The sequence below is a fragment of the Dermacentor andersoni genome, chromosome 5, assembly GCF_023375885.2.
Source record: "Dermacentor andersoni chromosome 5, qqDerAnde1_hic_scaffold, whole genome shotgun sequence".
Lineage (NCBI taxonomy): Eukaryota > Metazoa > Arthropoda > Arachnida > Ixodida > Ixodidae > Dermacentor > Dermacentor andersoni.
In genome coordinates this window covers 142,924,503-142,947,402 of record NC_092818.1, presented here as the reverse complement: position 1 = coordinate 142,947,402, position 22,900 = coordinate 142,924,503, and positions in this window count along the sequence as shown.

Sequence of the window (22,900 nt, the reverse complement as noted above, 5' to 3'; positions counted from 1 at the left end):
GATGAAGGCCGTACTTTTATTCATAGTACAGACAATTTAGTTCAGCAGAAGCCCACAAATTGGAATATAGTTCGTGAATTATTTGACATATTCAGTGTCCTTATTACCTATGTATTCATTCTGCCTCGCTCTGCTAGGCACTACTACTATTTTAGTCACTCTAAAGTCTTTCTGTGTGGCGCTGCCTGGTTATAATTCACTGGAATAGCGAATTGCTCAGTAATGAATTGAGCGTGCGTGTATGGTTTCTATGCAATGGGCGTAATGGCATCCCTTGTACCCGTTAGAGAAACGGGTGTTATGATAACTCAAAGGGGCCATTGTATAGATGTTTCGGTCTGTAGAAATGCCTTCTCTCAAGAGTGTAAGAGTGTTAGCTCTAGACATAGTAAAACACCTTTAACGGTAAATAAGTTCGCCATCGGTTATGCGCACTTCGCAGCTCGGAACGACCGAGGTTTATGTGTGCGTGTGTAGAATTGAACACTTCGGCGGTAGCCTCTGCACAGGTGCGTCGCCTTCAATGCGCCAGACTGAAATTCGCGCTCGTGCAGCCGGAGCTGCAATGGACTTGAACTGCACCCATTTGAGGCTATATGTGAAGAGGGATTACATTGCGTTGAAGAAATACAAGCCACAACCTGGTGTCTAACGCCAAATTTTCATGATTAGAAGAGACACCAGCACAATAAAGTAGCTATAGATGGGGCAGCCCTCGCATTGACTACATCTGCACAGTGGTTTGAACAGGTTAAATTACTAAACAGAAGTCTGGTTTTGTGTTAACTATACTCCTTCACATACACAGTGTGCAACGAAGGCTAAGAATATTTATCTCACCACTCGCATTTGAGATCACGAAATAGTGTGCAGCGTCCGAAAGAACGATATTCCTCTCGAGCTTCAATATATGGTTAGGTCCCATGCGTATATGTCACAAAATGTGACGTATTCATTACGTGAACGAGAAGAAGCGGAACCGAGGGCTCCCAATTTCTTAGTCACAACCATATAAAGCCAAGGAAAGCACAGGAAAAATTAATTATTCTTTTTAATTGAAGTGCAGAAGTGATAATGTAAACAGAAATGAAAGTGCACGAAAAAAAAAAATACCATGCCGCCGATGGGAGTGGAACCTACACCCTCTGCATTACGCTTGCGTTTCTCTATCGATTGCGCTATGGCGGCGGCCGTTTCTACGTCCACACTCTTGGGTATTTATATGTGCGTGCAAGATCTAACCCAGGAGTGTTAGCCAGTGCTCCTCGGGGAGATGGTGGCGATGCCTTTTGACCTTTGACGTCACGCAGTACGTGTGAACTTTAGGAGCAGGTAGCTGCTGACTAATATGCCCTCGTATGCTATCTGAAGGCATCAAGCCTGTCGGAGTCGAGACCCTTGCTAGGTCAGGTTGCACCGCGAAGTGCGGCTTACGGGGCAACTCCGCCGTTTAGGAGGGTGATGTGAATTAAACATTCGCCATAGCGTACGATAAAGCTGTCCGCCTCGCTTTTGCTACTGAAGTGCCAATGCATTCAGCCGGGAAAGAGAGAGAGAGAGAGACAACTTTATTGAGCCGAGCTCGACATCTTCTTAGACGCCGTCGATGGAAGTGGTTCCCTCTTCACGGGACCCATATGCTTCTCTAGCCGCCTGGCCCCTGGAGATCAGGACGAGCTGGTCTTCCAGGGCGGGCTGGTTAGCAAGGTCTCCCATCGCTCGGTAAGGGTGGATGAGGGATGGGGTAGGGTAGTGGGGCCGGTAAGAGGTGGGGGGATTGCCTTGACGAAATCGCATACTCCAATGACGTGTTGGAGCGTGCCTAACTGAGTCTTGCAGAAATTACATTCCTTCTCGTACCTTTCCGGGTACATCTTGTTTTGAAGGTAAGGGTGCGGGTAGGATCCTGCCTGTATGTGCCTGTAGATCGCTTGCTGTTCTCTGCTAAGTGATTTGTGAGGATCGGGGTAACGGCGCCTCTCCGTCTTGTAATGGTTCGTAATGTCCCTATAACTAATTATGGACTGTGGCTCACCTTCCTCTACCCGGTGTTCCATTTCTCGGGCGAACTGGTGGGCAAGTTCGTTGCGCTCCAGCCCAGAGTGAGCCGGTGTCCAAATCAACTCAACTTTCCTTTTAGGTACGTCGCGTTTACTCTTGAGAATATCTAGTGCCGCAAGAGACACCCACCCCTTTCTGTAGCTGTTATACGACTTTTGCGAGTCAGTGACAATTCTTCCCACCTTGGGCTGCGCGAGTGCTAGCGCTATCGCGGCCTCTCCACTTCCGGAAAAGACGTCTTGATGGAGGCGCAGGTTACAAGCACATCCCGCGTCGTAACTGCCAGCGTGGCTTTCGATGAAAACTTCGGTAATGACGCGTCTGTGAGGAGAGTGACCCCCTCTTCCTTTTCTACTCCTTGATCTAAGGTCTCCGTCAAGGCCGCTATACAAGCCGCTCTGCGGCCGTTGTTACGACCCGACCTCATGTTTGGAGGCAGTGGCTTACTGTCGATTTTATGCGCCCACAACCTGGGTAATGGCCCCGTTTCCTCCCGCTCTGCCTCTTGCCAGCTCAACTTGGCAAGAACGCGACATCCCGCCGAAGATTGACTGAGTCGAACTCTGTTATTAGACACATGAGCTTCTATTAACTCTTCAACGACGTTGTGCTTGGCCATGCCGAGAAGGTTGTCGGTTGAAGAATGCTTCGGCATGCCCAGCGCTATATTGGTTGCCTTGCGTGTAATGACGTTCAACTGGTCCCTGTCTTGAGTAACTTGAGGTACGGCGCCGCGTAAACGATGCGCGACTTCACGAAGGCCTGGGCGAACGTCAGTGCATCGCCCTCCTTCAATCCTCTTTGTCTGTTTGTGACTCTTCTGATCATGTTCGAGGTTTGTTCCGTTAAAACCTTGATTTTGTCGATGGACGCCCCCGCCTTGTCATTGTTCTGGAAGATAACACTCAGGATACGTGCTTGCGTGGTTGGCGTTATGGTCGTACCATCGATGGTGATGCGGACGTTCTCTTGGTCTCCTTTCTTTCTTCTTGGCTTGATGACGAGTAACTCTGACTTCTGTGGCGAGCAACTGAGGCCTCACGATTTAGCGAACTCGTGCACGGTCTTTGCCACTCTCTGAAGGGTATCCTCCATCCAACTCTCCGGCCCTGCCCTCGACGTCCACACAGTGATATCGTCTGCATAGAGAGCGTGATCTATGTCCTCTATGTCTTGAAGCAAAGCCGGGAGAGGGAGGAGTGCCAGGATGAAGAGAAGGGGCGAAAGAACCGATCCTTGCGGGGTGCCTCTGTCTCGCAGGGCTATCGGTTTCGACTTCTCTTCTCCAATTTTGATCATTGCCGTTCTATTGCTTAAGAAATCCTGCACATACTTGAATGTTCGCTTTCCGCACCCCGTTTGGCGCAGTTTACGGAGAATACTTTCATGTGTGATGTTATCGAAGGCCCCCTTGAGATCAAGCGCCAGGATAGCTCTTGGCGTAGGAGTCTTCACTTACTTGATAACCAGCTCGTGTAGTTGCACCAAGACGTCTTGCGTGCCCAGGTGCCTCCGGAATCCGTACATGGTCGGTGGCATTTGATCAGTGACGTCCAAATGTCTCTGTAGTCTCTCTAAAACCATACGCTCGGCCACCTTCTCCACACACGACGTGAGACACGACGTGAGGGAGATGGGGCGCAGATTGTCGATGTGGGGTGGTTTCCCCGGCTTGGGAATGAAGTGCACCTCCGCTTCTTTCCATTCTTTTGGTAACGAACCTCTCTCCCAGGACGCGTTGGCGAGGTTTAGCAGTTCAGCTCGGCTTTTGTCGCTCATATTCTTTAGCATCTTATATGTAACGCCGTCAATTCCCGGTGCGCTGCCTTGATTACTTTCATCGATGGCAGCAACCAGCTCCAGTTCGGTGAAGGCTTCGTCCATCTCGACGTTGCTATCCCCTTCATACTCGTGAGTCGAGTTACTGCTCTTCTCGGTCTTGAAGTATTTACTTGTGAGTTCACGAATGAGCTTCTCGCCGTCCCCGTCGTAACTGTTGATCATTCTTGTGAGGTCTCGAGCGCATGCGCTCTTGCTTTTTAACTGATCTATGAGGTGCCGCAACAGCTTCCAAGTCTTCTTCGTAGACAGTGTGCCTTGCAGGTCGTCACACATCTTCATCCAATTTTCCCTGCGTAGTTGTTCCGCATACTGAGTCACCTGCTTGTTGAGTGCGTGTATACGTCTGCGAAGCTTCTTGTTATGTCTTTGCCTCTTCTACCTACGAGTAAGACTGTGCCTGGCCGCCCACATGTGACTAAGCCTGCTGTCTACGAAGTGAACTTGCGTAGTTGTAGTAATCGTCTGCCTAAATTTCTTTACAAATTCGCGTTGCTTTTTTGCTCACGCCTCATACGTCTTGGTGTCTTGGTCCTCGTCCTTGCCTTCCCTGTCTGCGCTTCTACGTAACCGGTCCCATTCTGTAATGTTGGCTTGACCCAGTTTCGCCTTGATGTCGGTCCCCCCGAGGATTACACAAATTATGTCGTAATACGTGTAGGGACAGCACACGTATCACTTCCCCCAGCGTAGGGTAGCCAACCAGACTATTGACTGGTTAATATCCCTGCTTTCCTATATTACTCTCTCTCTCTCTCTCTCTCTCTCTCTCTATGTCGTGATCTGAGCCAAGATTGTCCCCCGTGTTACGCCAAGTTACGTCGAGGTACCCCCGAACTAGCGTCAGATCAGGAGTGGTGTCTCTGACCGTGCTAGTGCCTGTCCTGGTCGGTACCCCCTGTTCATTAACCACCTCCATCTCGTGATCCTCTATAGCTTTTACCAATTGGTTTCCTTTTTTGTACGAATATTTGTAACCCCACATCGTGTGGGCCGCGTTGAAATCTCCTAGCACTAAAACCGGTCTTGTTGTTGCTTCTTTAATGCAGTGTAATATGGTGCATTCAAAGTCAATGACCCTGCTGGATGGTCGGCAATAAGCATTCAGGACGAAAATGTTTTTATCACCCCTCACTCTTCTGCTGTGAATTTCGATGAGCGTATGTTCGCAGCCTCACTGAGCGGTCACGTGCTGTGTAGCCATCACGTTGCTGCGGACCAAGATCGCAGTACCCTTTTCGCTAGGGTCCGTATACGCAATGTATCCCGCGATATTCGCAGGCCGTTTGTCTCTTGTAACGCTATGATATCCGGTTTCTGGCCCAATTTATCAACGTATAGTTGTAATTCCTCTATCTTGTTTCTAATACTCCTACAGTTCCATTGAAGTAACGTCGCAGTCTCTTTCTGCTTTCCTTTATTCTTCGCCATTTTCTACTGTTTGAGTGGTAGATTTGCGCCCGGAATCAACTTATCGTGGCCTGACCCGTAGATTAAGTCGTGATGACTTCATGACTTCATCTTGGCAACGGTGAGATGCTTATTTTTCGCATCCAACGTCATGACTCTAACGGAGAGTTGGCTGCATTTGGCCTCCACATTATCCATTCTTACTGTTAGACTGTTCACTTGCGCAGACATTTGAGAAACTTGGCTCGAGATTTGCGTAAGCCTGCTCGTGACTGACTCCATTGTCGGAGGAACGGCGGCCTCGGCCTTCTATTCCTCCATGGCAACAGCTGCGGTTTCTCTCTGTGGAGCTTGCGTCACTGACTGCGTCAACGCCGGTGACGTGATCAGCGCCGGTGGCGTGATCGGCTTCGTCGCCGTCGTAGCAGCGCTGGTGGTGTCTCTCTTGGGTACTTTCCTTTTAACTGCACTGACGTCATTATCACTGTTCTTTGTTCTACCGAGCGTCTTGATACGCTCCATCATTTCCTTTATCTGATTGTTTTGACTCTTGATTTGATTGTTCTGCTTCTCTATCATCTGCTTGAGTTCCAAACAGTGTCTACACTCGTTGTATTTGGGAGGGCGGCCGGGGCGGAGGGGGGGGGGGGGAATTGCTATGGTCGAGAGCGACGGGAGACCCAGCTGCCCAGCCCACCTGTTTCTCGGCGCCGTTGCTCCGCCGGGTCTTCGACTTGGACCTAGAACGAGATTCGCGCCTGCGAGCCCCAGCTGCCGATGGCGACCTGGTATAGCTTGTGGTTCTCCCTCGCCTTGTCTGGGAGCGGCTGCGACGCCCACCCGGCGCTTGCCATGCTGTCTGCTGCCACGCAGGCCACCTCGGCTGCTGCCGCTGCTGCTTCACCTCTTCTAGTTGCTGACGTTACCAACGCCGTTTACGAACGACGTATGACGTCTTGAATCTCGCTGTACACTCCTTGTCCGCGGTGAGGTGGTTGTTTCCGCAGAGGCTGCACTGGGGGTTACTGCAAACGTGGCTTTCTTCTGGATTCTTCATGCCGCAACCACGGCATATCGTGTCTTCGGGGTTAGGACAAACGTTTATCCGGTGACCGAGGCGACCACACCGGTAGCACATATCGATCTCCTTGCGATACAGCGAGCAGTCGACCAGCAGGTTGTCGTATCTGATGTAGTTCGGGTCCTTATCGCCGTCGAATGCGATGACCACCGTCGTCGTCTTGCCGATGCGATTGGCTTGCATCGCAGTGGGATTATACATCCCGTCGGGAGCTTGACGTAATAGTTCTGCGGAAACACGCAAGGTGGAGAGACTTCGACTTCGCCCTGCCATCTGCTAGCCGCCTGGTCAGCTCAGATGGTAGAGCGGCTGTCTCGGAAAGGCGGTGGTCTCGGGTTCGAGTCCCGGAACAAGACGAATTTTTCTTCAACTGCGAGGCTTTTCAAGCGAGGAACCCGTATGAGTTTGCTTTGTAGCAATTGCTACGAATGGGTGGATGTCTCATTTTCCCATTATTTAGTCCGGAGCTGCACATAGCATCAATCGGAATAATATCCTGAGAAGAGGTAACTGCGTCGGTAGTTTCATTTGACGCCACGCTTTTACATCGCACAGGGGTGGGACAGAGAACCGCGCTGCCAGGTACGGCCTTCGTAATGAATTTAAATGAAAAAATTTGACGCCAGTTATCTTGGTCTACATGACCCTTTTGAAATATAAGAAGCCGTAATTAAGCACCCTTATAAGCACGTGCCGTAAAGCTTATAATTAATAAGTTAATGATGTAATTAGTTTATTCGGTGAACGAATTGCTCTGGTTATTCCTGCAAACGATGGCTCTCTGGGCAGATAATTCCTCTGTAGTTGCGTCTATCGGGTACAATTGGGTCTATCGGGTATGGGTCTTTTTGTGTGTGTGTATTCGACATGAAAAATACGTTCGTTATATAATCCAGCTCGTCGTATTTGTGTTGTCTCCAGAGATGCATGCTCTGGCGTGGAAGGCGACTGGGATCCTCCTCTTCCGTCTCCCGAGACCTCTTCCACAGCCGTCACAGGGTTAGAGGGGGGGGGGGGGGGGAGGAGAGGAGCGCTGTCCTTCCCCAGTACTCCATCGCAGCAAATATTCAGAAACCCTAAAGCTCTCGCCTGACTGTACACGCGTCTCCTGTTCTATAAAATTGATTTACACACTTAAGCGTAACAGTATGTGCCGCGAGACACCCCAGCACAATAATGGAGGCAATAACGCTTACTGTGTTAGCAATTTCTTCTTTGTTTCTCATAAACAAAAATATCTACTACAGTAAAAACTTAATTACTTTAGTGAACAAATTTGTTGTTCACAATATCCACTCTCTTTGGTTTATTCGTAACAGTGACGACCTGCCTTTGGCCGCGTGCAAAAAACTTAGAAATGACGTAAATTCTGGGGTTTTACGTGCTCAAATCATTGCCTGATTGAGAGGCACACCTGAGGGGGGACTTGAGATTAATTTTCCCCCTCTGCGGTTCTTTAACCCGCTCCTAACTCTAAGCATACGAATTTTTTTTTCATTTTTGTTTGCATTTAAGCTTCTTCTAAATACGGCTGGTGCAATCCGGATGGAACCCGAGGCCTAGAGATTATCAGCGCAACGCCGTAGCGACTACGCTACAGCGGTGGGTAGCGGATCTGCTACGGAAAACAACATTTTTGCTGCGGTGGCATTTAACAGTGCTTTCACGGGTTGCGCCGGTGACGAAATTTAATGACAGGAAAAAGAAAATTTCCTCTAGAAGAAATTATTGCAATAGCCATCGAAGATAATTTTAAATGTATGTGAACAGCTTATGCACTCCTTAGAAACTGAATGGGCACACTAGCAATGTATTTCCGAAGTATACGATCTGACGTCGATAGCATCGTTTGATCATGGCGGCACGTATTATCGTCGACATTCTTCGCTAAATGGCGTGACAGCCTGACAACGGCGGCTGCGGCACAACGGCGACGGCAGCATGACCGACACGGAACGACGACCACGCAATCGTGACAGAGTGACGGTGACCGATACGGCAGGAGCTTCGTAGCGGCGCTTTCTTCTTCGCTCGCCTGCTCCACGGAGGCCAGATAGTAACGTCTCTGACCGTCCACTTTGATATCACGCAGATTCGTTGCACTTTGGCAGTCGGTCTAAGGGAAGACATAGGGCGAACCGGCAAGACCGAATCACGCATATTGACAAGGGACACCAGGACCACGGTCTATTACGTGTGCTGACAAGGAACGCGCAGCGGTCTTCGGCGACGAACGCGCCCTGCAACCGTCAGCCCAGGCGGCGGAGAAAACGCGACAGAGCGCCACCTATTGACCGCGGCACCTAAGCCAAACCTCCTTGACCTAGACCTTCTGACTCAACTAAGCCTCTCGCTGCGGGAAACTTTACACCGACTGGACTTAAGACCGTTCAACGAGTCAAAGATACTCGGACCATGGCCACACCCGTCACTGGCACGAAAAGCGAAACGTGCATTAGTGCAATACTTGAAGTGCACCGGCTTACGAGACCGTTTATAGTGTCCCTGTGCATAGTGTCCCGCCCACACGCACTCAGTGCTTACTCTCTCCCCGTTTTCCTCTTTCTGTTCCCCTTTCCCCCACCCCAGTGTAGGGTAGCAAACCGGATGCTCTTCTGTTTGACCTCCCTGCCTTTCCTATCCTTGTTTTTTTCTCTGTTCTCTCCCATGCGACAGCACGTCGAGAAAGGTCGTTGGCGTCTGGCGACCAATTCGGCCCCGCAACGCAGTTGCTCGAGAGAGCGGGCCCCTTGACATCAGCGGCGGAAGACCGGTCGCCGACGACCGAGAAAAAGAAAAAAAAAAGCTTTGCAGCGTCTGTTGTCTACTCTTGTGTGTCCCGTTTAATTTTCCACTGCTAACGTGCTCGTCGAATTTAAGCCTGAATTAGAGATGTCCTTATTGGCACCTCCACTCTCGGACTTGTCCAGAAGTTAGTCGGGGGTATACCGTTAATACTTGTTATCATAATATAAACAATCCCTAGGGCTCCGGGGGAATTTTAAGAACGCTGTAGGAATTTCAGATCTAGGTTTTGTGATATAAAACTATTTTAAGCAATTCACATTTGTATTTCAGCCTTTTTTTTAAATAATGTATTCACTGGCTCTGACACGTACCATGCATGCCTTCTGAGCGAGGTAGTCCGACATCAGTTCCAGCGTCATTGCTGGTATTTTGCTCAATATTCGCCTTCCGTATAGTAAATTCTCTGCGTTCCACCGTGTCTTGGCATGAACAACGCAATAGGTTCACCCTGTAGGAACGGCGAGCCGCAAGAATAACAGCCAAAAAGTCAGTTAAGTACCTAACTCCTTATTCATTGAACTTGTGTCCAGAAAAGCAACCAATACCCAAATCACAACGACAGCGGCTTGCACAGACATCGGTCGATTAATATAAACTGATGCGACAAGATCGTCTGCCATTTACATTCTTAAGCAAGATTACACCCTTTGGGTCTTGCGACATAACGATAATCGTCATCTGCCCTGTCCGCATTTCCTTTCTTTAACGCTGCGAGCCCGGTACTTGCAAGTCACGAATGGCATGCGCGTTATCAGCACGACAGAGCATTCTCGACAGGAAAGTAGTGAGCGCATTGTTTTCAAGAAAGGAAACGCAAGCAAGACAGATGACGATTATCGTTGTGTGGCAAATATACACCCCAAACGGCGTAACTTTGTCTAAGAGTGTACACATGTATCAGCGTACATTGCAGGATAATCGCCTGTGCTCGCGTATATTTGAGAACGCACAACACTATTCGCGTCGTGCGCGCTGTCTGATTAGACAAGACTCCTTCGCTTTAGAATTAGTGATCATAGTCGAGAAGTATCGAATAGAGCATGCGCGTCCTGCGCCGAGCGATAAATTGAATAAAGGTCACCGTCAGGAAGTATAACAACGCAGGATTCCATTGTGCCAACATGGCACGAAGGGATTTGTGTGGCGAGGGCTCTTTCATCCGAGTTCACCTTTAAATATAGCCGTGCGTCGTCGCGGGGGATGCCTGTGCTTATTTGGCTAACCAGTGGGTAACCGGCCGAAGCGTGGGTTTAAACCCGCATCCACCCACAGCCGAGGTGGACACTCAACCTCGAGGTCAGGGCTATGGTGCGCGACACAATAGTTTCGTCAAGATTGAAAACGTCGTGACGTTTTTGGAGGGTACCCTACTCTTGACAATGTTGAAAGAAACCTAATTTGACAGCAGAGTTTGGCGTCACTCTCACGTTCCGGTCCTCTTGCACCGCGTTATTAAGAGTTAGTTAATGTCGTGTAGTTAATGCCAACTTGGGGCACTGGGTGTGTGCCAGTAGGTATGTGCCGCCCTTCAATGAACGTCTTTAAAGCCAACTAGGGTAACTAGATACGTGCCACTGGGAAAGGGGCCGTTATACGATGACGAAAAATATCCCTTTAATTTATTCGATGCTGAGCGGAATCGAGCCCACGTCACCACTGTTCCTCAAGGACAGCAACCCGAAGCATTAGTAGGCTGCGCTACGAATACATTGGGTATGTGCCGTTTTTCGTCGAATTCCTTTCACGCCAACTCTTTAGCGAGCTGCTCCACGAATGAACTAGGCATGTGCCGCTCTTCAATGAACCTCTCGCCAGCTTGGGTTACTGAGCGTGTGTGGCATAACGTGTGGCTAGCGAGGGAACGATTCTTAGTATTCGCATGCACCGGCGCGCAACGCTTGTCGTCTCGGAGGCCACACGCGGACTTCGCGGCAGTGCCACTAGCTGGCGCAACGTGTCCCCTACGAAGCGCCAGAGAGGAGCTCGGTTGCCGCATGGCGCGTTTCTGAGCGTTCGCACGCACCGGCACGCCGTGCATTTCGGAAGCCACGCTCAGGGTTCGCGGCCGCGGCGCTAGATGGCGCCGAGTGTTTTCAGGGAAGCGCGAAAAAGGAGTTAGGCTGCAGTACACACCTCATCCGTACCTTTTTTTGATGGCGGCAATAACTTGTGCCGCTATATTGATTCAGTGCTAACACACTACCGTCGGCAGTCATCGTGAGATGGGTTCTGCAACAATTTTTTTCCTTTACTTTTTTATCGCTTTAGGGAAATAAAGTATTGATCTGCCGCGTCATTTGTTGCGGTGATCATCATAACGTACCAGAAATATCGGTGCAGCACCCACCAACCATCGAAAAATTATACAGTGCTCTCTAACGACACGTCAAGCGAGAGCGTCTGCTGTTGATGAAGGTACGTCCGTTTTAACAGCTTGGTTGCTTCGACCCATTATACTCCTTCTGCTACACCTTTCGTGCAAAACAAGAATTCTTAAGTACCCATCATCATGAGCCTCTTTTAAGTCCCCTGCAGTATGAAGGCCTGTTCGGAGCGTTCTTCAATTACCCCAGCCTTGCGCTAGATGACGCCATGCTATGCTGGCGCATAAGAAGCCTTCATAGGCACACCTGTAGGCGTAAGCACGCGTAGGAAGGCTGTCTACCTGCAAATTTCGTAATTTCATTGCACCGCCTAGTTCTATGCCGTCCTCGACAGTACTTCCTTTCTCTTGCCACACATTATTTGTTACTAATAGAGAATTAGTTGTACACCCTACGTACTGCATGGTCTGCACAACTCCATTTCTTCCACTAAATATGAACCAGAATATCGGCTACCCCGTTTGCGTTCAAATGCAGATGGCTGTCCACCTGTCAATGTTACGCCGAACATGTTTCGTTCTATCGTTCGTGGCGCTGTCCTTAACTTTTTCTGAAACTTCTTTGTTAACCTCAAATTTCGTGCCCCATATGTTGGCGCCAGGAGAATGCAGTGATTGCACACCTTTCTTCTCAAGGATAGCGATAAGCTGTCGGTCATGACTTGTTAACACCTTCGCCATGCACTGAAACACATTGTTATTCTTCTGAAGATTTTATCCTCATCGTACAGGTCCACTGATACTAACTGGCGTAGATAAACGTGCTCTAGCGTCTGTTTTAGAATTTGAGTGCCAATTTGAAATTTGGAATTCTTGCTTTCTTGCTAGGCTATTAAAAACTGCCTAAGAGTTTTAAGACCTATTCTCACGCTTGGGTGGCTAAGGTCCTCAATCATTTGTTGCTTGTGATCTCCAGCGTTGCTGGAGTTTACTTACAAACTGCATGGGGTGGCAGAAAGTTAGGTGGGTTAGGTGGGCGGATGAGATTGAGAAGTTTGCAGGGACAACATGGCCACAATTAGCACATTATCGGGGTAGTTGGAGAAGTATGGTAGAGGCCTTTGTCCTGCAGTGGGCGTAACCAGGCTGATGAGGATGATGACTTACAAACTGCAGGTGGCTGCACTTGCTGCGTTGAATGTGCAAACTGCTGGGTGACGAGATGTCTTTTGTCAATTCTCATGCCTCGTTCTTCCCAATCGAACAGCCTGAATACTACTTCTGTAAGCATACATTGAATAACATTGTAGAGATTGTCTCATTGCCTAAACCCATATCTTAATGTTATTTCGTCGATTTTACAGTGAATAATTGAGTGGCTATGGACTCTTTATAGAGATCTTGTAAGACATTCGGGTATGGCTCCCTGCATCCTTTTACTACGCGGCACCTCCGTTACTGTTGGTATGTCTACTGAATTGAATGCATTTTCGTAACCTAGAAAAGACACAAAAAGGTTTATTGCACTCCGTATATTTCTCGATTGCCTGATCGACGACACGGGTATAACCCAATGTTGAGCATGATTTCCTAAAGTCTGCCTGTTCTCCGACCTAATGAAAGCCGAGAGTTGCCCTGATTCTATCGTAAATTACATTGGTGATGGATGGACGAATAACTTTCTTGAGGTCCGTCGGTGCGCGCGATTATTGCGCAGCGGGTGAATATTTCGTAAATATAGCGTAGGCCAATTGCTATATACAAGTAGCGAGCCAGTTACAGAGCGCGAGCTTTCGCTGACGAAGCATCTTGTCAAGGCCTCGATTTCCTGACCACTTATGTTTAACAAAGTGTCTAATTTTCAAAACTCGGGCCGTCGTTAACATTCCTATGCGCATCATTTAAAATGGCAGCTGTGAATTCAAGATAAGTTGAACTCCAGATTCTGATCATCTATTTTTTACAAAAAATAAGAATTAAGGAATGTGAGCAAAGAAAGTAAGTCATTAGTGATATGTCGTTCCTGTTTTCGTTGTTTTGTTTTTCGCTTTCTTTCACCGTCCTTCTTCTAAGAGTATTCTCTCGCCTTGCTTGTAAAGTACTATCTAGGTGAATATTTTTACGGCGACAAACCTCTCTGCTTTTAAATGAAGGGCTTTCTCTTTCATTATTTTGTGAATCTTGGAGGGTGGGGCATGAGATCACGGTGAACTGACGTGAATTCCAGACAGAAGCTTCAATGACACTACATGGATTTCACGAGAGCGGCGTGTGAGCGAAAATAGAAGTGCCACGGGAACCAGTCTAAAAAGAAAAATGAAACAGAAAAGGTTGAACGCTTTTTTTTTCTGACGTGAGTTTTCGACATGTCTTTTTCACTCTCTTCACTTCGCGGCCCAAAATCAGCGAAGCCGCAGCAGCACAACAAAGGAAATGAGACGGTGAAAGACGGCGGTTCTCTGTAGTTGGCGAAGCAAGACGTTGGACCTACAGGATGAACGAATTGGAGGGTACTGTCTGCGAGCGAAGGAAGTCGAGGAAGGAGAGAGGGAATGAAAGAGACAGACACGGGGCCGTACGCCATAGGGCTGGCTGTTTTCTCACACAGTCGGCATTGATGTGCAAGCGGCGGTGGGACCTGGCGACGCAAATATAAAATGCGAATGCAGGCAAAAAAAGAAAAAAAAAGAACCCGCCAGGAACGCTACGCGTCGTCATGTGGAAGAGACGCGACTGCTGCGGGCAGCCAGTTATTGGTTTTTCCAAAACTGGCGCGTCCATATATACGGAGTCAGTCGTAGTCCCGTAAGAACCTTCTCTTGTATTTTTTTTTTTACACTCAGGTCTGATGGCTGGGTCTGAATGCGCTGTCTGGCTGCAATTCTATTTCATTTCATCTTTCGCTTTTCAATTTCGTTGTATGGTCTTGTGTACTATGTACGCGTTGCAATAGTGCACTTCTTTTTTAAATATACATTCAAGATATTTGTTCTAGTCGCACAACCAATTTGCTTCGAGAGGCAGAGTGTAAAGTTGACATAGTGTGCGGCGTGCTCTCGCTTTGATAAGTAAGGTTAATTTGGGCAAGAATTGCGACAGGCACAAGAAAGACGAAGAAACACGCGTTTCGTTTATATGTTGCCACCAGTACTGTCTGCTACATCCAATAGCAGCTTAGCAAAACAAATGATAGCTAAAACGTCAGCCGTTTGTCAAAGGGAAGATCTACTGAAATAGGAGAGAGAGGGAGAGAGAGAGAGAAAGGAATTCTTGGGAGTGCGAAGTATCACGCTGATAGTTTTGCAGAAAGAAAGAACGAAAGCTTCACGTTAAAGTGCCTTATAGTCTTAAAGTTGCAAAGTTAAGGAATCAAGTCACCAACGGCCAGCAGGGATCGGCGCCATAGGAGTACGTTGCCTGTCAGACGCTTGCTAAATGAAATTCAGGGAGTGAATTCGCATCGAATCGATGTCCATTCCGTTGAAAAGTTGTATACGGGCTGTACTGCCGACAAATGCGCGACTTACACGGCTGAAGCGAGGGTACAACAAAGTAGCACACGTAAAATTTGTCTGTCTGTTTGTTTGTTTGTTTGTGGACTGGGAAGTGGAATGTGTAGAAAGCGCCATGAAGTTGAACGACTGCAAAAGGCAAAATTATTTCGCGATGTACACATATTTTTTCGTGAGATGATAAAGGGTGGACAAACCACGATACAAGATTTGGTGCTCAAGACCATGCCCGAAACAGTTGTATTTTAAAGTATCACTGCAAGTGTGAAAGGTCGAAATGTGCAATTTACATTGAAGACCCGGCGAGTTTCGCGCATCGCCGACGATTATTTACCCCTATCAGGGGGTTGCACAATAAGCAACAAAAAAGAAGAAACAAGAAGCAAGGCCATATATTGAAAATTTACTAACAAACTCTGGGACGGCCAACAGCACGTGGAAAGGAGAACAAAGGAATCCACTGAGAAAAAATCTTCACTTTAAAAGACCAGTACGAATATATTGTGACGTGCCGGTGCATTTTCGTTTTTCCTCAATAGAGCCTGCGCCAACGCTACGCACTTGTTGACTGAGATGACGGTGTTTTACAAGCAGTGCGCCCATCGACGTAGCAAGCTCGATAAACGCATCAGCGGCATGGTTCGCGCGCAGGACCCTTACTCTGCTTGGATTATTTTAGTCTCTCTCTCTGTTAATTTGTACGCGCCGCCGGACATTATGACCGAACAATAGGCCTCCTATTTCTGCATCTCCCTAGATGTGCTGCATGATTTGTGAATATTGCCACCAGAACTGCGGCGCTCTGTTCGCACCGCGAATGCGTTTTAATTCGCCATGTTCCTTCTCGGTAGTGCAATCGCAGAATCGATAGCAGAGGTTGTAACGGTGAGCGCAGAGGCGCCCGAACGGCAAATGATTCTCTTTACTTCATTCGCATCGACCCGAACTCTGGCCAGATATCAACAGAAGCCACTAATCCGAAATCGGCGACCGCAAGCTGCAGCAACAGCACCGAACGACAACGAAACAAAAGCGCGAAAGAATGCGAATGCTCTTCCTCTCGCTGAAAAAAGAAGAAAAAAAAAAGCGAGTACGACTGGACGTCCTCTCCTTTCTTCCTCAATAGAGAGCTTCCGCAGGAGAAACGGGAGATGGACGCAGACGGAACGCCCAGTGTGACAGACCCTTACTTCCGGCAAAGTGCGGCCCACAGAACGCGGAAGAGATGGAGGACCTGGGCGTCGCCGCCGCCGCCGCCTCTCCGCAGCCGGACTTCGTCGTCATCCAGGGAGTTCGGTCCGGTGCCCCCCCTCTCTACTCTCGGGCTTCCTTTGTCGCCTGCCTGCCTGCCTGCCTCGATGGCGGCTGCCCCGCTCGCCAGGAGGGGCTGCGAGGCCATCGATCCTGGCTCCGAGCACTCGACTCGGGGCAACAAGTGGGCGCGAGTGTATGTAGGAGGCCAGAGGGGCCGGCTGGCTGAGAGCCCAATTTCTGCCTGTACAATGCCGAAAGAAAAGACGCGTGATGAAGTAAGAGAGAGAGAGAGAGACAGTGGGGAGGAAAGGCGGCGTGTGCTTTGTAGTGCGCCATTAAGCTATGTAAATAAAGCACTTCTCTCCTTTGAACGCACTTCTCTCGATGGCGCGAGGCGCCTCCTGCCGCGGAGCGATCGAGAAGCTTGCGGAAAATTTGGGAGTGGTCGCCGCTGGATAAGCGATGTTGTTCGCGCGGTGGTTTTTCTCCGAGCTGTTTCGTTGAGACCCCACGTTCGACAGGCATGGTAGTGCAACCGCATACACTCTTGCTTCGCGGTACATTAATCGGACAGTGCGACTTGGGAGGGCCGCCTTAGAAATGCAGACGTCTAGGGCCTCTCGCTTTCCTTTTTTTTTTTAATGCGTAAGCATACTTTGGTGAGCACCCCGGAGACCCCGTCTGTCCCGTAACGCCTTGTAACTGGGAAATAAGTGCGTAATTGCTCAAGTTAAGACATTTAGTTGCTTAATAGTGTAACTGTAGATGATTGCTAGCTTTAGAGTCGATAAAAAAAAAGAAAAAGAAAAGAAAACCTGGTCACGTTGTCGTCACCTCTACATAGTGATTTCATGCAATAAACAGTATGAAATGGCAAGAATGACTGGTAGATGTGGTTTGGCAAAGAAATCATTGTTGTCGCGGTTAGGCTCAGTTCATACGACCGCCTTCAAGGGGTGGGATGGGCCGAGAGCAGTCCTTGCAATGCCACCAAAGAAACGTAAGCTTGGTGAAAAGGAGAAGTGGTGCAGGAACGCTGAATGACAACGGGGACATCGTAGTCGGCAGAAGGAACAACGAGAACAGCGACAGGAAGTGGGAGAGAATCAACAGCAAGAAGAGGAAAGGTGCTTAGAAGCGGATCGGAAACGATGTTAACGGGCGACGCTCGATAAGAAAATGCTACAGAAGTTCTGAAAATTGTCTACTATTGCGTAACCATTCTTTGGCTTCAGAAAAAGCGATGGCTGGACCTGCTGCATACGCTAGCAACATAAGTAAGCAAATGCGAAGTAATGGCCGAGCCGTAGAATACTTCCGCATTAGTAAAGAATTCTAGCTCAGAATTTCTGCCGCATTTCTTTTTCCTCTTAGAATAATAGCCGCTTCGACAGACTTCGGGTGTCGGGGTCTGGAGTAAGCACGCTAAATTTAGCCTCAAAGACATAGCTCAAGGAACCAGGCTTATTTAGGACGCCTAAGCTGCCGAAAGTGTTGCTTTGTCGCTCTCCACAATTTTAGAAATATCTTTTTTTCAATGTTAAGCGAATCACATGGTTAAAATGCTGGTAAGAAAAACATCAACTGCAGGCATTACAATGAGACTCAATACGCAGCAAACATTTCATACACGACTAGCTAGGCATATTCTAACAAGTTATACCCTTAGAGTAATATAGTAAACGTAAAGTGTCAACACTGCCGTTGGCTCTTGCGGCCGGCTTCGGCTTCAGCGCACCTAGCGGAATCGGCGAAACGCGCCAGCCTCCAATATGGTCGCCGAACGCAGCCCGATCTTGGAGGCCATGATTTCATTTACGTTTCTTTTATTAGTTCTTTTCTGTGACCAATAACGTTGCACAAATCGAGTGATTACATACAGGCGCTTGTGGGCTGTTGATATGTTGCGACGACGAGCACACCAGTGGTGTTTCACTTTACGTTAGTTTTATTTAAATTCGTATTAGTTGTTTCACGCTGTAACTTAGCGCAACAACCATCCCACTGGTAGTGAGGAAGTAGAACTTTATCGTTTGTGATATTGTACTTCTAATACCTCACACAAAGAAGAGCATCGTAAATAAATTTGCCGTGTTCCTTCAACATCAATCAGCTTGATGGACAGTCAAGAACACGAAAATAGCAGACAATTTATTGCAGTAAGGTTGTGAGAAAAGTGGCAGACACATGAAAACCGGAAGATACTGCGAAACGAAAGCAATGGACAATAATCGGAAAATAATGACGTGATGCCAATAACTTTACACAAGCGTAATAACACACATAAGACGTGTTGTCATTAACGAGAGAACGAAAAAAAAAAACTACAGAGGCACGCCAGCAATTAAGTTACCCAAAATGGGATTGTTCTAGCAGGAATAAATGTGACAATTTTTCTTGTACTTCCACATAGGAGGGTGAATTAAGGTACCAAAATTATGTGCATGGTTGCGTGCCAAAATAAAATGGCTACAGAAATAATTAGACACGCATTAACATCCTCATCTTGATTGCGTAATTCAGTGCGTCCCTCATTAAACAGCAGCAAGATATTGGCATCTCAGTCAATTAAGCACTTCGACTGTGTTCGCACTTCGACTGTCTTCGAAGCCATGCAATCTTCTTCGGATACTTGGAAATTTGACCTTGAATATGCATGATGTCCTTTGGCTGTAGAGTGTATTTCGAGAAAGTAATAGTGGAGATTCCTGCAATACATAGAGTGACAGGCAGAAGGTAAGCAACACTGGAGGCGTCAAGGTTATTGAATGGAGATGTTACGTTCCTTCGTGTAATCCGTATTTATGTGATGTAGGGTCAAGGAAGCACTGTTATAAATGCTATGAAACAAGAAACTATCTACGGTAAGGAGTCCATACCCGGTTAAGACATGAAAACACGTACCTTCAACCCAATGCAAAGCAGATAACAACGCTCTAGCACACATAGCCTGCCACCAGAGGTTGAAAGAACGCGCAGTATTCCCATACTGCAAATATTGGACGTGTACCGCTTAACAAATAGCCACATTTCTTTTGCAAATCTGGTTCACCATACTTTTTCAGAAGCCGCTGCACGTAACAGAGCTCTCTGCACCGAAGGGCATGCGTTCATAGGCCGCGTTTCTTAACGAACCATTTCATATTCCTTTCTTTTCGCTGTTTCGCACACAGATTTCATATTCCTTTCTTTTCGAAGTTAGTCATTGTTTTGAACGTGCCTCTCAGCTCGGACGCTGGCGCGTCGCTGTTATCGCTGGCATCACCACTCACGGCTGCGCATGACAAAAAGAACAACAAAGAAAACAACAATAGTGCAAAATGAAATCCAACGCAACAAATGGGCAGCAGGTGTTTATGCCTCCAAGGCCTCCATGCCATGAAACTCCTGGAAATCTCGCCATCCTAAAACAGAGGCTGAACGTGTGTGTCTACGAACTAGAATGACGCCTCCTGCGCGTGAAGGTTGAGCCACGGCCGCAAGCCACGACCTCTCGATCAAAACGCACACTCGTGTCTTTTGCCGTGATTGATTACTCACATTATACGCATAATGACCCCTAAGCTACTGCTGTCTACGTTCTTGGAGGCACACGCACACACAAGGGGAATTTCCCGACCGTTTTTGTGTGACGGAGTCGAGCGAGTGACGGCCTCGATATGAAATGAAAATTTACTGCAACGTGCGTCGGAGCCCCACATTTATTTCGCAGCGCAATGAATAATGATTGTAAGATAAGTTGCTTTGTTTATATCTCATTTGGACAGGCAACAATTTATTATCATAAATTCTAGTAAACAGGCATTTCGTATTCTTACTAATACCACGTATTGTATTGTATTGTATTGAGTTTTATGGCGCATAAGCACTAATACCACGTATACCTTCGTAACAGTACATGTGTATCAATTCGGTATGGCCTCTGAGATTGCAGCATTCCGGTGTTTCAACAGCGCGACTCACCAGAATCACGAAGGCTTAACGAAAGCCCTGATTTTAGCATAAAGCGAAATCACTGCTGTCATTAGAAATACACAGCGCACTGCGCTTGAGTTCAAACATTAAATTTAAAGTCATGGAACTTAATATATATTTATGACCACACTGACCAGTTTCTCAATCCTCATGTTTTGCTTTACTCTTGCATTTTACAAGTGCCCTAAATGTATACATGCTGGTTTACAGCCTACGTTCTCATTTTCTTGTTTCAATTATCTGTACTAGTTGTATTTATTTCTTTTTACTCTAGACCTGATGCGCATTGCCTCAAGATAGCTCTATGTATTGCTTTTCTTGCGATTGATATGCTTAGTTATGTGTGTAACGCACAGAATTCTGTATTCACATTGAGATTTCATGCGCATTGTCCCTTGCTCTGTCTTATGTTTATTTTTGTAACTAATAATATTATTGCTGTGACCCATCCCCGCCAAGACTGCCAGATAGGTGGCTGACACTACTATGTAAATTAGTATCAGCTTCACAAAGCAACGATAGAAGACGGAGGGCGACGAAAGCAATGCGCGAGGAAATGTTCGGTACGAAGTACAGCATAAGGGCCACTGGGTGTCTGCTATATAATCGATAAAAAGATAGCGCACATCCTCATGGCAATTACAGAGTGGTCAAAGGGTTGTGTAATAAAAAATCATGGGGTTTTACGTGCCAAAACCACTTTCTGATTATGAGGCACGCCGTAGTGGGGGACTCCGGAAATTTCGACCACCTGGGGTTCTTTAACGTGCACCTAAATCTAAGTACACGGGTGTTTTCGCATTTCGCCCCCATCGAAATGCGGCCGCCGTGGCCGGGATAGGGTTGTGTAATATGGGCGCTATGAAGGCGCACTGCAAATATGTCGAAAAAGAAAGAACCCCAAGTGGCTGCCATTTTAATGATGCGCTCACGTGAAGGCACGCCCACGCCGTTCCGAAAACACGCCAGAAACACACCTGACATGATCGCTGCCTTTGCACAGCAACCATAATGTAAGCTTAGCGCGGGCCGTGACAGACGTGCTGACGTCGCGACGCTCATCACGTGGTTTCATGTGGTTTCATACGGTGGTCGCTTTAAATGGGGTGAGGCGTGCAGACACGGACACAAGAGAAGAGAAGTGGACAACACGAACGGCGTTCGTGTTGTCCACTTCTCTTCTCTTGTGTCTTCTCTGCACGCCTCTCCCTTCTTTTTTTTTTTTTGCATAATGAATCCTTACAAACTAGCTCAGCTTTCTGTCGTTCGGTCGCTTCAAGATAGGCATTAAAACGTGATCGCTTCATGACACGTTACAAATGCACTGACGCGGCGATGAAATGATTCGGACATTGGTTTCCCGTGTTGAGTTGAGCTGAGTGGTTGTAGGCTACTGGTGGGATTAGCCTTGCAGTTGCTGCCAGCAATTGCTCCACCGTGACGACAGTTAAAATAAATAAATCACATAAATCAGACACAGAACTCACCATTACAAATAGTCACTCCTAAGGTCACCATGTGGAGGCCAAATCCGTGTCCTGCAGGTAATTTAAAAGAAGGCGAGAAACCTCCTTTCTACACAACTGGTTCCCGCGCGGGAAAACATTGTCCTGAAGAGAACTGTGAGGAACTCCTGTCTTCTTGAGGGACCCAAATAACACACTCCTTTCCGCGTTATACAGAGTACAGCACGTAAGGTAATGTTCTACGTCACCGCACACACCACACGTTGAACATAATCGAGACAACGCCAGGCCAGTCTTATACATACACGCAGGGGTACGAGCAGAGCCCTTTCGAATGCGGAGCAGTAAAGCGGCTTGGTTTCTTTTGAGACCCTTGATCACACATGGCTTGTGAGGTGAGCTCCACAAAGAACTGAAGTGGCACAACACCGCTTCTCTGAAGAGTCTGGACGCAGCATTGCTATTGCGATTGCAGCGTGAGCGTTGCGCTGCGTGTAATTCACACGCCGACAACGCGAGGGAGAGACGTTTTATATACGTTCCATGTGTAACTGGCGCTTGGGAAACCGTGTTTACCACGCAAGCTTTGCGCGCTGAGCAGTAGGTGCACGGACGCCATAACGGAAATGCGTCGGAAATTCCTTCCATGTGAGTGGTTGCCGTTGTAGTGCAGATATCCATCGGGGTGAACACTGTGCGGCGCTCGGTAGACGCTCTGACGTCACGCTTTACACACGCTAGAGATCCCTGCCATGTGTTTTATAACACGATTGCAGTGATATTACAGCGTGGGCTTTGCGGGACGCTTAGTACACGTTAGCACGCCACCATAAACACGTCGGAAATGCGTTTCCCGTGGTTCCCGCACTAGCACACAGAATGGCGTGTGATCTCGGCGTGGTGCGTAATAAACGCTCACGCCACACTGTACAGATGTGTCAGAAACATCTTTCATGACGTGGGCCGCTTCAGCTAAGCTAAAGAAGAAACTACAAATTCTGGGGTTTTACGTGTGAAAACCATAATATGATTACGAGACACACCGTAGTGGGGGACAGCGGATTCGTTTCGACCACCTGAGTTTATGGACGCCCAGTGCACGGTACACGGGCATTTTTTGCATTTTGTCCCCATCGAGATGCGGCCGCTGCGTCCGGGATATCATGCCACC